The 13,834-nt window shown below is 53.1% G+C and overlaps 1 protein-coding gene across 3 annotated transcripts in view; it reads left to right on the top strand.

Moving 5' to 3' along the window:
- Positions 1–13,834, top strand: part of FSTL4 (follistatin like 4) — a 717,149-nt gene that overhangs the window by 634,464 nt on the left and 68,851 nt on the right. The window lies entirely within an intron of this gene.

The following is a 13,834-nucleotide window of genomic DNA, read 5'->3' as shown; positions in this document are numbered from 1 at the left end:
GAAGCCATCTCGAAGGAGACAAAGAGGAAGCGGGGGTTTCCGAGGGGTACAGGGGCAGTTTGGCTGCGATCGTGAAGATAAGGAGAGATGGATGAGATTTGGGCTCATTCATCCCTAAAATGGACCGTTCACTCAGGGAGCCTGCAGCCCCGGCGCGTGCCCAGCAAGGCAGGCCCCATATCGGGTGCAGCGAGAAGCAATTTGCCGTGGGTCAAGATGTGGAGATTTCCAAACTGACAGATGGCGGAGGAGTCTTTGGAGGGGAAACTAGAGGCATTTTTCTTACCAAGCTCTGTCCTTGGACAAAGCATATATTATAGGGTTCTCTCTGAAAGATAATTTAAAGAACCTACCCAAGACAAAGAGAGAGATAAATACCCCATACAAGGAAAAGAGATTTCTCACATCCCGATATTTGGGTGCCATGCATCTTGCCTGACACAGGGAAGGTTCCAGCAAAGGCAAATGAGTTGGTGTCTGTGTCACAATGATGATCATAATAGACATTCTTTGGCGGTGTCCCCCTCCCCAGTCACACATCTGCATCCAGACCCCACCGCCGCAGAGAGCAGCAGGTGGATCCAAGGCTGGTGTTGGCAGGAAAGCACAGCAGCTGAGACCCTGGGTAAACTTTGTCCCTGTCAGGGCAGGGTGAGGGAGGAAGGGCTTCCCTGAAACCCATGGTATAACCCCCCAGATGTGGGTGAGTCCAGATAGCGCTGCATCCTCATGGGCCCTGCCCTTCTAGGAAAGGCCAGTGGCAGAATGGGCACCGTCAACAAGTAAAGGATAAGTGTTTGAGGGCCGTGCAAGTCCCCTCATCACTGCTAATCATGGTTATTATTGTACACCCAACTTGCGGTAGTGCCACTCTTAGCATTTGGGATCAGACAATTCTTTGTGGTGGAGACTGTTCTGGGCATTGTAAGATGTTCAGTAGTATCCCTAGCTTATAACCACTAGATGCCTTCAAGAAAGTACTCTGTCCCTCAGTCGTTACAACTGAAAATACCTCGGCGTTACCAAATGTCCTGGGGTGGGGGGAGGGAAGTTGGCAAAATCACCCTCAGGTGAAAACGACTAACCTTCACTCATCCTTCTGCCGTGAGGGGCACTTCCCCTCCTCTCCATCTGCACCCAACTTCTTTCAGAAGCACAAAGTCTCTGCCTTGTCAGGAGCCGGGCCTCCACTTATTCTCTGGGGCTCCCCGCTCTCACCCACTCAGAGGCTTTGCTTCTAAAAGCCCCCTTCTCCCTTCTGCATCATGAAGCTCTCCCTCTCCATTTGTTCATTCCCCTGGGTTCACAAACACAACACCGTGAAAAAATCTTTCCCTGACCTTCCAACCACCACCCATTTCTCTGCTCCCCTTCATGACAGAGCTCTTGTAAAGAGCTCCTGTCAACCTGTTCTCTCTCAGTCGATCCAAAGATGACTTCACTCCCCAGTACTAATGAAACATTAAAGATTCCCAGCATCCAGGTCCCAGAGACCCTTCTGTTAGCAAAGCCCTGGATCATACATCAGTCATGGTCTGACCAGAGCTCCTAGAAGCGCTGGACGCAGGAACCCACAGCGTCCCTCAGAGGCTCCCGCTCAGGCTCTGGGTGACTTCTACTCGTTCTCCTCCTCTAAACTTTGGTGGGTCCCAGGCCTCACCTTTCAGGCCCCTTCCCTCTCATCAGACAGTCCCTAGTGACCTCCCTTGCTCTCATGGGTTTTTTGTTTTGTTTTTAAGATTTTATTTATTTGTTTGTTTGTTTGTTTGTTTATTCATTTGAGAGAGAGCACAAGCCAGGGGAGAGGCAGAGGCAGAGGGAGAAACAGGCTCCCCGTTGAGCTGGGAGCCTGACATAGGGCTCAGTCCCAAGACCCCAGGATCATGACCTGAGCCAAAGGCAGACATTTCACCAACTGAACCTGCCAGGTGCCCTGTCCCATAGTTTTAAATATCATTTAGACATTGATGGATTCCAACATCATATCCCTGGACTGGACTGCTCTTCTGAGCCCCAGACTCATTTAACCAACTCCCTACCCCTCCACCAACCACCATAAAAGAAAACCTGGATTTTACCCAAAATGTCTGTTCTTTCTCTCTCAGCCTATCAGCAAATGAAACCAATGCCCAGTTTTTCAGGCCAAAATCACAGTATTCACCCTTGATCTGTCCCTTTCCCTCAATCTCCCCCACCCCAACCCTCCAATCCAGCAGCAAGTCTGGCCCTGCCTCCAACAGGTGTCCCAAATCCATCTGCCTCTCAGCACTCTCCAGTCACTGCTGTGGCCCAAGCCACCAACCCCTGGGACATAGGCTCCTAGCTGATCTCCTGGCTTCCTCTGCTGCTCGTTCTATCCACTCCCCAGCCCTTCCTGAGCTGGCCCACCTGCTGCCCCAGCCCCGTGCCTCCCCAAGCCAGTCATGGTGGTTCTGGTCAGTGGTTGCTCTAGGGGTGAGCACCAGACTCGAAGCTGACCAATGCAGCTGGAGAGAAGTCAGCGGGGGGCTTCCTTCTTCTCACTGTTTACCCACCAGGAGGAGGCCCGTTCCCCCCCGCCCCGCCATCGTACGAGGCAGTGCCTGCCCTAGATGCCCAGAGCTGTCCAGTATGGCGGCACACTGAGGATGGGAGGCAGAGGGAAGAGAGCCTGAGGGTTCGATGACCTCTGGCACCATGGGATGAACCTACCACAGAAACTCCCACCAGGGCCTCCCCCTTAGGGAAATGACAGCTTTTCCTTACTAGTCAGCCTGTTTCCAGTCAGGGTTAACAGAGGGAAAGATGTCTCAATGGATGCACAGATTGTCTTTAAAAGCGTAAATAAATCAGACCAGTGTAGTCTCCTGCTTAAAATTCTCCAAGGGCCTCTCACATAATAAAACCCCAAGTCCCTAACATCGCTGTGAGGCCCTGCCCACCTGGCCCTAACCACGCGCCTTCAGCTTCACCTCTGACCCCTGCCCCCAGAGGCCTCCTCTCTCCCTGCTGTCCATGCCCTGCCTGTGCCCATAGTATCAGCAGCTGGGGAGGGACGGGCTCCTCCAAATTCCAGCCCCGACCCCCTGCTGCCAAGGCCCAAACCAGGTGACCAGAGGCCAACTCCCCGCACTGACCTCCTTTCCTTCCAACAGAGGGGTTGAGCAGGGCTCCCTACCACATTAATACTCAGTGACCAAAGCCATGGCTGCTTCTCAGGTGGACCCCAAGACCAGAACCCAGGGGGCTTCCCTGGGGGAAGGCAGAGGGACAGAGTCCGAACACAGCACACCGTGGACCAGGAAGTGGGCCCAGGTCCTCGGGAGGCCTGCTCGTCAGGGACAGAGGCTGTGAGCATTGCTTCCTTTAAAAAGAGAAGCTGCCAGGAGCCCCATGGGCCCTGGGGATGGCCGAGCCCTCGGTGGGGCTCAGCAACCCCCACTCAGGAGTTCATCAGAGGCAAGGCACGCTCAGGAAATTGGAATTGAAATAAAACAAATACACTGATGAAAGCTATTCTCCAAAATGTTTTGCTGATGCCTGTTTACAAAATGCAGGCATGACTTAGTGTTCTCAGGAGACTGGATAATTAAGCAGAAAACAAGCTCTACTTAGCAATGCTCTTGCCAGGCCCCGGGGCTCCCCCCGTCCCACGTGTGAAGCTGGGTCCCGGCTCCAAGAGGCCGAGAGGCCATGGCCTGCACCACAGGGCGGAGGGGGGTGAGGTGTGCATCTGGCTTCGCTGCTCGGGCTGCCTGCTGGCCTCTCCCCAGCCCGGAGGGACATGGGGAGAGCAGCCTGGACAATGGAGAATTGCATCTGCCCCTCTTCTTGGGCTGAGGTTTTTTAGTAACAGGAATGCTATAGTTTAGAAGTCCTCTTGAGCCTTGTTCATGGAAGAGTCCAAGAATATGATCATAATCTACTTTCCAGATTGAAGGCCTGAGGGTGGCACATCGAGGCTCCCAGCCTGCCCATCTCAGGACCTGTCACTGTATTATGCAAGAGGTCAAGCAGGGAGCATGGGAGGGAGTCACTCCTGACACCCCTTTTATGGGGCTCCTCATCCCAGCTGCTGAGAAGTCCCACCCCTTCTGCTTCTCCTTCCCCACAGTTCCAGCCTAACTCTCCCTGCAGGATAGCCCCAGTCTCCCACACAGTGTCCCTGCGTCCTCTCCTCTCCCCCAGCAGCCCGTCATTCACACAATGGCCTGAGTGATCCTTCTAGCCTGCAAATCAGATCACGTCCCTCCTTGACTTAAAAATCTTCCAATTACTTTCCATTGCTTTAAATTAATATCGTCAAATCTTCCATTAAGAAGCAGTGGCCTGTACTGCCTGGATGTGTAGCCCCTCTCTGACCACGTGTGTGCCTACATACCTGCATCGTTCCCTGTGCTTCAGACACACTGGCCTTCTTCAGTTCCCAGAGGGCGGTAAGCCCCCATCCTACCTCAGGGCCTTTGCACAAGCTCTTTCTCTAACGAGAATGCCCTTTCTCCTATTCTTGGACTCCCTGGTTTCTCCTCTTAGGGATCTCCACTGAAATATCTCCTGCTCAGAGAGACTTCCACCGCCACCCCAACTTGCGTCTTATTAGGCCTCCCTGCTCTTCTCTCTCTTGGCATCTTGCTCTTCCCCTACACAGTGTGTATTATCCTGGGTCCTTTATTTACACATTCTCTCCCAACCTACCCTGAGACACTCCCTGCCCCCCACTGCCCTCCCTTCTGCAGGGAATTTGGATGTTACCTATTGATGAAAGGAATAGAAACGTCTTTGGGATAAGAGAGTGGGCTCCCTGGACAGGAGGTATTTGGAGGATTGGAACAGAAGTCAGATCTCCTCTTGTCAGAGGATTCTAAGGGTTCCTGACCTTCATGACTTAGCCTCTCAGAGGTCTGTTCCATATCTTATTACACTTTCTTCTGTGGAAATACATTAACTTGAATTTCTTTGTCTCCTAAAAGGGTATATTAGGTAATCAACACCAAATGCTGTAGAAACCCAAAATCTCATAGCACGGTGGAGTAAAGACTAATTCGTTATCCTCACCAGGTCCGATGGGCTCAGGCAGCAACAAGGAGGCTGTGTCCTTTGCTCCCACAAAATGCATGACCATACAGTCTCCACAAGGGGAAACAAGAGGATGTACGTAGTGACTACATGAGTCAGAGCTCTCCAGACAACCAGAACCAATACGAGGCAAGGATGGATGGATGGATGGATGGATGGATGGATGGATGGAGTGAATATTTTAAGGAATTGGCTCCCATCATTGTGGAGGCTAAGGTCCCAGAATCTGCAGTTAGCAAGCTGGAAACCCAAGAGAGCCAATGTTGTGAGTTCTAGGCTGAAAGCCAACACTTGAGACCCAGGAAGAGAAGATGTCTGATTTCAAGTCCAAAGGTAGGAAAGGACCCATGTTCCATCCAGAAGGCAGGCAGGGAGGAGGAGCCCAAAATACTAAGAACACTCAGAATACTAAGTATGAATGCTAGCAATAGTCTACTAATACTAAGAATACTCAGCCTGTTTGTTCTACCCAGGTCTTCTGTGGATTGAATGAGGCCCATGGACATTGGGAAGGGCAATCTGCTTTAGTCTGTCAACTGATTCACATGTTGATTTCCTCCAGAAACAGTCTCACAGACATACCCAGAAGAATGTCTGACCAACTATCCCTACATCCCACGGCCCCGTTGTGTGATAAAATTACCCGTCGCAGTGATGTGGGGGTTGTGTGGTCAAGCATGTTCATCCCTCCAGTTAGAACCAGTCCCATGACTCCACCCTGGTTCCAAGAGAGGCTAGGAAGTCATCTTCATGAGTGCTTAGGAATTGGAAAATGAACCAACATCTGGGAAAACATAGTATGACCCCCTCTTGCTTGCCTAGGTCAAAGCCGTGTGCTCATCTGCACCAAAAGCTTATCCAGGAGATTCTAGGTCCAGCCCCTGATATCTGTATGAATTCTTGCAAATTCTGAGTAACTAGTGTATAATTGTATAAGGTAATATATTATTTTCTTTTCCCTAAACCTACCAAGGGAATAGGCAGTAAAAACACTCCTTTTGCAAATACCCTGAGCAGAAGTGTTTCCGTCATCTTCGGGACTAGGCTTGGCAAGGCTCAGGAGGTGCACGGACTGGCCAGCCTGCCCGAGGCCTCGCCAGGCACAGACCCCAGCCAGGAAGGGAGAGCTGGCCACCAGGCACCCGGCTGACTAGGTGACCCTGGGCTCTCCACCCCCGCACAGACCCCATGCTTCCGACTGCTGTCTCTGCTGTGTGCCACACCCATGGCACCCGAGGGCACCCAGGCCAATGATGTCACAACTCTCAGGCACTGAGCTCAACTCTGACTTCCTGCTCCCTCTACCACAGTACCACTGTGGGTTAGTTTTCCCAAAGCTAGAAGGGTTTAGTGGCCAGAGGATGCAAAACAGAGCTGTGGAGAGGCACCTGGGTGGCTCAGTCATTAAGCGCCTGCCTTCCGCTCAGGTCATGATCCCAGAGTCCTGGGATCAAGCCCCGCATCAGGTTCCCTGCTCAGAAGGAAGCCTGCTTCTCCTTCTCCCACCCCGCCCCCCGTGCTTGTGTTCCCTCTCTTGCTGTGTCTCTGTCAAGTAAATAAATAAAATCTTTAAAACAAAAACAAAAACAGAGCCGTGGAGATCAGAAGAAGCCCAGCTAACCTACCCCTGCACAAGGCCCTCCTACAAACCAGGAGAAGGCCTCATGACACAGGGGCTCCGTGGGAGTGAGACAGGGGTCTGTCTGCTACATCCACCTCTGCAGGGCCCAGCCCTGGGCCCACAGGAAGGACTCTACCAAGAGAGAGCAGTCAGGCTCTGCAGGCGCCAAGGGCTCCCCACGGGGATTCACGGACACGCTTTAGGTGCCTCTTCTCCCCATCCCACATCTGACTCTTGGCCTACCTACCAAACCACAAGCTCCAGGTTAGCAGTATGTGGGCCTGTTCTGCTTGCCAGTACATCCCCACTGTATCATGGCACATAGTAGGTGCTCAATAAGCAATCGTCGACTGAGCACTACCCATTAATAGTGCACTTGCTTAAAACTAGTTATCAAGTCCCTTCTTTGTGCCAGGAATTGTATTAGGTGCTGAGGATCCAAAAGAGACCTTACAGATATGGTCTCTGTCTGCAGCTTTCAAAGGTGTTTGTTGACACCGAAGAGCAGAGCTTAATAACTAAACTGTAAAAAAATGGTTGCAGCAATACCAAGCAACATAAGTCCATTGAAAAAGTAAATTACCCACAGATCTGCAGGTAATTAACAAGTTTATTGCTCTCCCCAAAATGAAGCAAGCAAGAGGGAATAGGACAATGACAGGAAAATTGAATCAGATTATGCCTAGAGAAACGGGAAATTTTGGACACATGCAAGGCTGGCTGGAACAGAGACACCTGTGCAGGCCAGATGTGCCCTAGTGCTCGAAACATGCATGTCAGGATGAAAGGGTCCTAAGACAATCTGTCCCTAGCCCCACAGCCACCAAGGGTCTGTAGATGTGTGCAAAGAGCTCCGGAGTGGCAGGCTCTGGCGGAGGGGGTCACAGGAGGCATGAAGCACCCCCCGCCACCCCATCAAACACCTTCCAGCAGGGCACACCAAACCAGCCCCACCCTGGAAGGGCCAGGTGAAGATACAGGGTCCAGGTGATGTGAGAGGTTGACTGTCCCTTACCTGGTCAGGAGACACAGGGCACACACCCTCCACCTTTGTTTCTGTCCCACTCACCAACTTCATAGTGTGATCCTGGTCTCAGGAATGAGACCAGATCAGTAGAGTTTGTCAAACAGGTGCCACAGCTCCTGGGGTGGGGGGGGTTGGGAGGGGGCTCCCAGGTCATGCTTACCTTATGAGCACAGTATGAGAACAGGCTGCAGCTACAGAGATGGGGCTAAGCGCCCAGCACAGGGTGTCTCCAGATTGTCCTAATTCCCAAGCTGGCTCCTGAACCTGACTTTAGCCTTGGAGGCTCAGTCCGACGTACTGATGTGTGGGCAAGCTGATTGAGCTTTTGACGGAGTCTTTCTACCAAGAGCATCGTTTGAAAAATGGCAAGTGTCCAGGTAGGCATGTGTTCCATTAGTGCATTTCTAACAAAGGAAAACTAACACGAACTTGACAATAATTCGAGAAATTTAATTTCTCTTGCTGTGAAGCACCAGAATCCTGCATGAGAGGCTGCTGATGGTTTTATGAGTGTCTCATCGAGTTCAAGTCAGTGTGAGAAATAGCGCCGGAGATTAAGGAAAAGCTGTAATAGGAACTAAAACCCAATTCTCTCGAGACTGAAATGTTATGGCCATGTGCTTTTCGGGAAGGGTGTTAGTCTGTGTCTGGTGGGTGCATTGATCCCCTGAGACCTCCTCTTCACTGCAGGCTCCCAGGAGCAGGGAGAGCATGGGTGCAAGGAGGAAGCTGAGGTCTGGCGTTGGCAACACCAGTGTCTGGAAAGCAAAGGTGTTTTACTGCTCTAGGCAGAAGGGCCAAGAGAACAAGGCAGGGGTCTCCTGGGAGACTGCTGTCAGCCAGACTTGGCCTACAGCCTACCTGCTGTGTGCCAGGCACTGTGCTAGGCACCAAAGACCCACACACAAACATGCAGGCTAGGAAGAACACTAGTCTCTGTCTTGGGCTAGCCCAGCCTGGCTGATGTGGACAATAGTTTCAATGTGACCTGTGCCTCTTGGCCCCAAGGGAAACAAGGGGACGCCCACGGATATCAGAAGGCCTGGCTTATAGGGAGACAGATGTCCCAAGCTGTGAGGAGCCCCCAGCTCCCTTGCTCTCCTCTGATCTCATACCAGGCAGCCCCTCCAGTGCCAGTTCTTACAGCTGGGTCCTCATCTCTCTGTGGCACCTCTGCCCGGCTGTGGCAGAGAAGCTCCTGCTGGGCCCCTGGGCCCCACCACCCAGCCCTCCCTCCCTGCCCCACGTGCTGTGGGCACGGGGCAGACCTTGTTGCATGGTCCCCAACAAGACTCGACAACCCTCCCAGGGCAGCCCTCAGGGCCACAGATGGTGGGACACCATGGGAGCCACAGAGCCACAGCCAGCAGCAGAAGGCCTCGGTGGTCCTGGGGGTCTTCCCCCTCACAGCAGTCCTGGCCTCACAGAGCAGAGCACAGGTATCAGTAGATCTGAGTCTCCTGCTGGGCACTTGCGCCTGGGGAAGGGGTGGAAATTCCTGCCAGGGCCATCCCCACACACTGCAGGCTGCCTGGCCCTCCTCTCGTGCCCAGCCCAGGGTGAGGAGTCCCCCGTGCTAGGCCACGGCCCCACCACCAACCCAAGCTCCCAAGAGAAGGGCAGCCAGGGGGATGGGCCGCAGAAGCCTAAATCAGCTTTCACGTCTGCCGGTTCTCGCTTCCTTTGAAGTATGGCTCCACTTCGCTTCCCCCTCGTCCCTGTGCCCCATGGCAGGCCTTCCAGGTGTGACTGGGAAGGAGCAGAGGGAAGAGAAGGACCTCTCTGAGTCTCTGTAGCAGTTGTAGGGTTTCAATCCACCCAACACACCCTTTCCGTCGGGACATGTATCCCCACCTCCACTCACCTGGCACGGGGCCCTGTGGTGGCCACAAGTCCCAGGCCGCGAGTGTGGGTCAATCCTGTGACAGCACAGCACTCTGTCCCCCGGCCCCAGGGATGGCTTCGTGGTAGGACACAGGAGGTATGTGTGAAGGTCACAGTTCTGTCCTATGCTTGTTTCCTGGATTCTCAGGGAAGATCGGGTTCCCTTCTCTGGGGTCCCATGCACAGGGATAGTGTGAGCGAGGGGCCATCTTGCAGCCCAGTAGAGCATGCCTTGTGGAGTCCCCCAGACGTCTACAACCTCCTCCACCTTCCTTAGATTTCCTGGTTATGAGCACTTAGACTACCCTCCTTTTTTTAGACCACCCTTAAGGGGGTCCAGTATTTCTGCGTTTCTGTTGCTTAAGCCTGAAAAGGTCCTGTCAAATTCAGCAGGACAGTGTCTTTCGATCTTCAACAGATATCTAAGTGTCCCCTTATGTTCAAATTTCAAGATTCCAGACACCCTCCCTGAGGTCATCTCGAGGGGCTGAGCGAGTGAGAGTCTGAGGATAGATGAATAGGAAGGGGGTTGGTGGGTGCCACAGGAAGTACTGCAGGAGGTCGGGTAGTGGGGGGGTTGGCAGTGGGGACTGTTCTGCATTCTGTGGGTGACAGGAGCTGTGGGTGGCTTTTGTGCAGGGCTCTAACATCCCTGGTGCTCACAGGAACGGGAGCAGTCTGGGGTTAAGCACACAGGAGGCTATTGGTGTCTGGGGTGGAGAGCAAGGATTCTGGGGGTATCCTGAGGGAAGCCCCTGTGGACTTGGCCGCTGCTGCTGCTGCTGCCAGTTGAGGCATCACGGGTGCCACGGTGGGCAAGCGGGCAAAGAGCAGAGGCAGGTGGCCCTGGGTGGCGAGGAAAGGGGCACCCAGTCAGCACCTGGCAGGACTGAAGAGGGTCTGCAGGATTGTCCACTTAGAAACACATCCTTAGAGTTCCAGAGCCCAAAGCAAGGTTGGTCCCCAGAGCCGTCCTCACGCGATCTCTCATTTTACTGATGTCCAAACCAAGGCCAAGCGGCAGGAAGGGACCTGCCAAAGGCCACTTGGTACGTCGCCAGCAGAGCCAGGCCTGGATGGAGGTCAGATGTCCAAAGCCACAGTCCAGAGTCTGCCCCGCTCGCTCCAGCTCCAGCCCATTATGCCATCTCGTTTTTCACTCCAGGAAGTGACCGTGGGAGGCCACTTAGCAGGGAAGGAGGGCCCGCCTGGGGAAGGTGTGCTGAACAGTAAATAACTGGGAGTAAGGGCAGAAGGAGAGCTTTGGTTGCTGTAAATCTCTTCAGAATTTTTAAACCAGTCAGGGAATATTGACATGCATTAAATCCAATAAAACATTCATTTAATTAAACTTTAAGTGATCCAAATATTTGCTGTTTGGTTAATATCTGTGTAGCTGACAGGAGCAGAATTATGATGGTTCTGTCAGTATTCACGCGTTCTAATTTTGCATGAGACTTTCCTACGTGCAAAGTGCACATCTTCAGACATACAAATAAGCACGGCAGCCCTGAGGAAGCAGGCTGGAACCTGCCGTCCCAGCAGCCCTCCCACCTGTCATTTTGCTTCTTTGTTTGGTTGTAGCCTTGTGCTAAACTGTTTGAAATACATGAACTTGGGGTTCCATGGAGGACCCTACATTGCACATAGGTCTTACATCCCAAATGAGACCCCAGCCAACCAGAATACCTCACCTTCCCATCCGTGCCCCCCACCCCCGCACCCTCCGCTTCAATCTACCCAGACATGCCCCTACCATCTTTTAAGGCAGTGGTGGTCAGGGCTCAGGGTACCCTGAGGTGCTTGCTAAAACCAGGATGCCCACCCTGCCACCAGAGTCTTACCAGCCTGAGGTAGAAGGGCAGGAATCTGCATTTCCATCAATTGCCCCCAAGATGGGAGATGTGATGTCCGTGGTGAGGGACCACACCTTGAGAACAGGAGCTCTGTAGCCTAGGGATGTCCTGCCTCCCCCAGGGGCTGCTGCCTGAGGGCTCAATGGCTCTTTTCCCTTGTCCCTGGACTAGAGTTCCAACAGGCAGAGAAAATGTCCTTTCCTTTCGTGACCCGCCAGACTTCTTCACAAGCCCTGCCCACTGGCACTGGGAGGACAAAGTGCGTGAATATTCAGTCCATTGTAAAGCTTAATGGGAGCAGGTCATTCTAACAAGCCTGCATTAAGTAATGCTCTACCTAAGAAAAACACTTCATGCCTCCAGTTCCCACCCAGCATCTCCAGCTGCTCCCCAAACTGGCTTCTGAGTGTGGATAAAACACACAGCGGTCCCCTGCCACCTGCGGTCCACACCACAGACTCCCAGTTACCCTGTCTTGGGTCCTCTCGGTGGAGGTCCTCCCAGGTTCTGCTCTTGATCTGGGGTGCCTCAGCATCTGATGCCCCCCACAGCTTGGCCTCCAGCAGTCCCCACCGGCACTACCACCGGGGAGGGTCCAGGGGTGTTCCCTTAGGGCCTCGGTCCTCAGGCACACAGGTACATAGCACCTCACGGATCTGCCAGTGTGTGGCCAGGAAACTCGGGACTGCTCCATGCCACTCAGGAGCCCAGGGGCCTCTGGCTGTGTGCCATGCCTCATGGGCTCACCCCAGGCGGGAAGGTGGAAGAGGAATTAACTCCCTCCTAGAGCCCCTCTTGCTTCCCCTCACCTCCATGCCATCAGGCACACGCTTCTCACCTGTTCCCTCATCCCCCACAATGCCCTGGGAAGAGCAGGGGAAGAGTCCGATAAGGAAGGCGTATCCCCTCTACACTCGGGGACAGCTCTGAGTCCTAAGGGCCAGCAGAGCACAGAAGAAGCCAGATCCATGTAGCTTGTCCTCCTTTTCCCTCCCTCTATCCCCTGTGAGTCTTCAAAGCCTGGGGTTCGCAATGGAGGATTCGTGCCTTCTCTCTCCCGCCCTGACCAATAATCCTCATGACTCAGAGGTGGGAGGGCAGCAAGTAGGCCATGATTTAAGAGGGAACCTGAAATGCATCACTTTAATGTTTGTAAAATATTATGCTGGGTGCATCGGCATCAATCACTTGGCGCTTATCTTTCCCCTGCGGCTCCTTCACGGGGAGTCACATTTTTCCTGTGCGTGAGTGTCCCCTCTCCATGGGTCTGTTGGCTCCTTTCCTTCCTTATTTCCATTTTCTCCATTTTTCATCCATCCATCCAACAAGCACTGATTAAGCACCTAGTGTATATCTTGTTCATCTTCATGTGCCTGGGGCCGGGCTGCTGACTGACTGTGGTGGGGTAAGAGCTTTGCCGCTCAGCATCTGACCTCACTACACGTGCTGCCACTTCACCTGCTCTGCAGGGCATCCCACCTGCCAGCGTTTGCATTCCGGCCCCTCCCCCACCCACCACCTTCTCCTCCCCACATGTGCTGACAAGAGAGTGTGAGCACAGACATGCTGCCTGGTCACAGTTCACAGGGCTCCCGCCGAGTCCAGGAGGTCAGTTTCTAGCTCTGTGCCTTGCCCCACCCCTGGCAGGGCCTCCAAGTCCCAAAAGAGCAGTGAGAGTGAGGAGGACTCCCGGCATTTTTGCCAGCATCCCAGATAAGCACAGACCCTCAGAGCCAGCCAGCCAGCCTCCCTCAGCTACTACCACCGCAGGCTGATGCCCCAAGTGCTCTCAGTTGTAGATGTGGGGGAGGAGTAGGGAGGAGGCAGTCCCGTAACCGTCACTGAGCTAGTGACTCTCCCTCTAAGCCTGATGGCACGTCGGTATATGAACAGCCTGAGTCCAATTAATTTTCTCATAAATCCCAAATATTTCTAAAAGCCTGTGATTGCAAGCAAATATTTTAGACGCTTCCCATTTGCCTAAAGAATGATCAGTCTTAATGCCAGTCAGCAAATATAAAATGGCAAGGATTAATAATTTGTACAGCCTGAAGCACCCTTCAAAAAAATTAAAGGCTACAGTGCATGGTTGCTGAACAGAAATCCAAATCCAAGTTCAAAGAATCCTCAGACAGAAACAAACCTTCAAAGGTCAGCCAGTTCATTCCCCAAGCTTCAGACAGTGCAACCTTTAAATTGCCCCCAGATGGATGAGAAAGCTGTCAGCTCAGCCAGCAGACCTTGACTGCACTCAGCAAGGCCCAGACTTCATGAGGCCCAGGAGCACAGAGTGGGGCATCCGCCGTACATCTGGCCCCCCCACCGGTCCCTGTGTGATGGCCCACCTTCTGGGCTCAACTCATAAATCCATAGCGCAGATGGTTTCCCTAC

Source organism: Lutra lutra, chromosome 5 (assembly GCF_902655055.1).
Source record: "Lutra lutra chromosome 5, mLutLut1.2, whole genome shotgun sequence".
Lineage (NCBI taxonomy): Eukaryota > Metazoa > Chordata > Mammalia > Carnivora > Mustelidae > Lutra > Lutra lutra.
The sequence above is the reverse complement of the archived record's forward strand: the minus strand, read 5'-3'. Positions and strand labels throughout refer to the sequence as shown.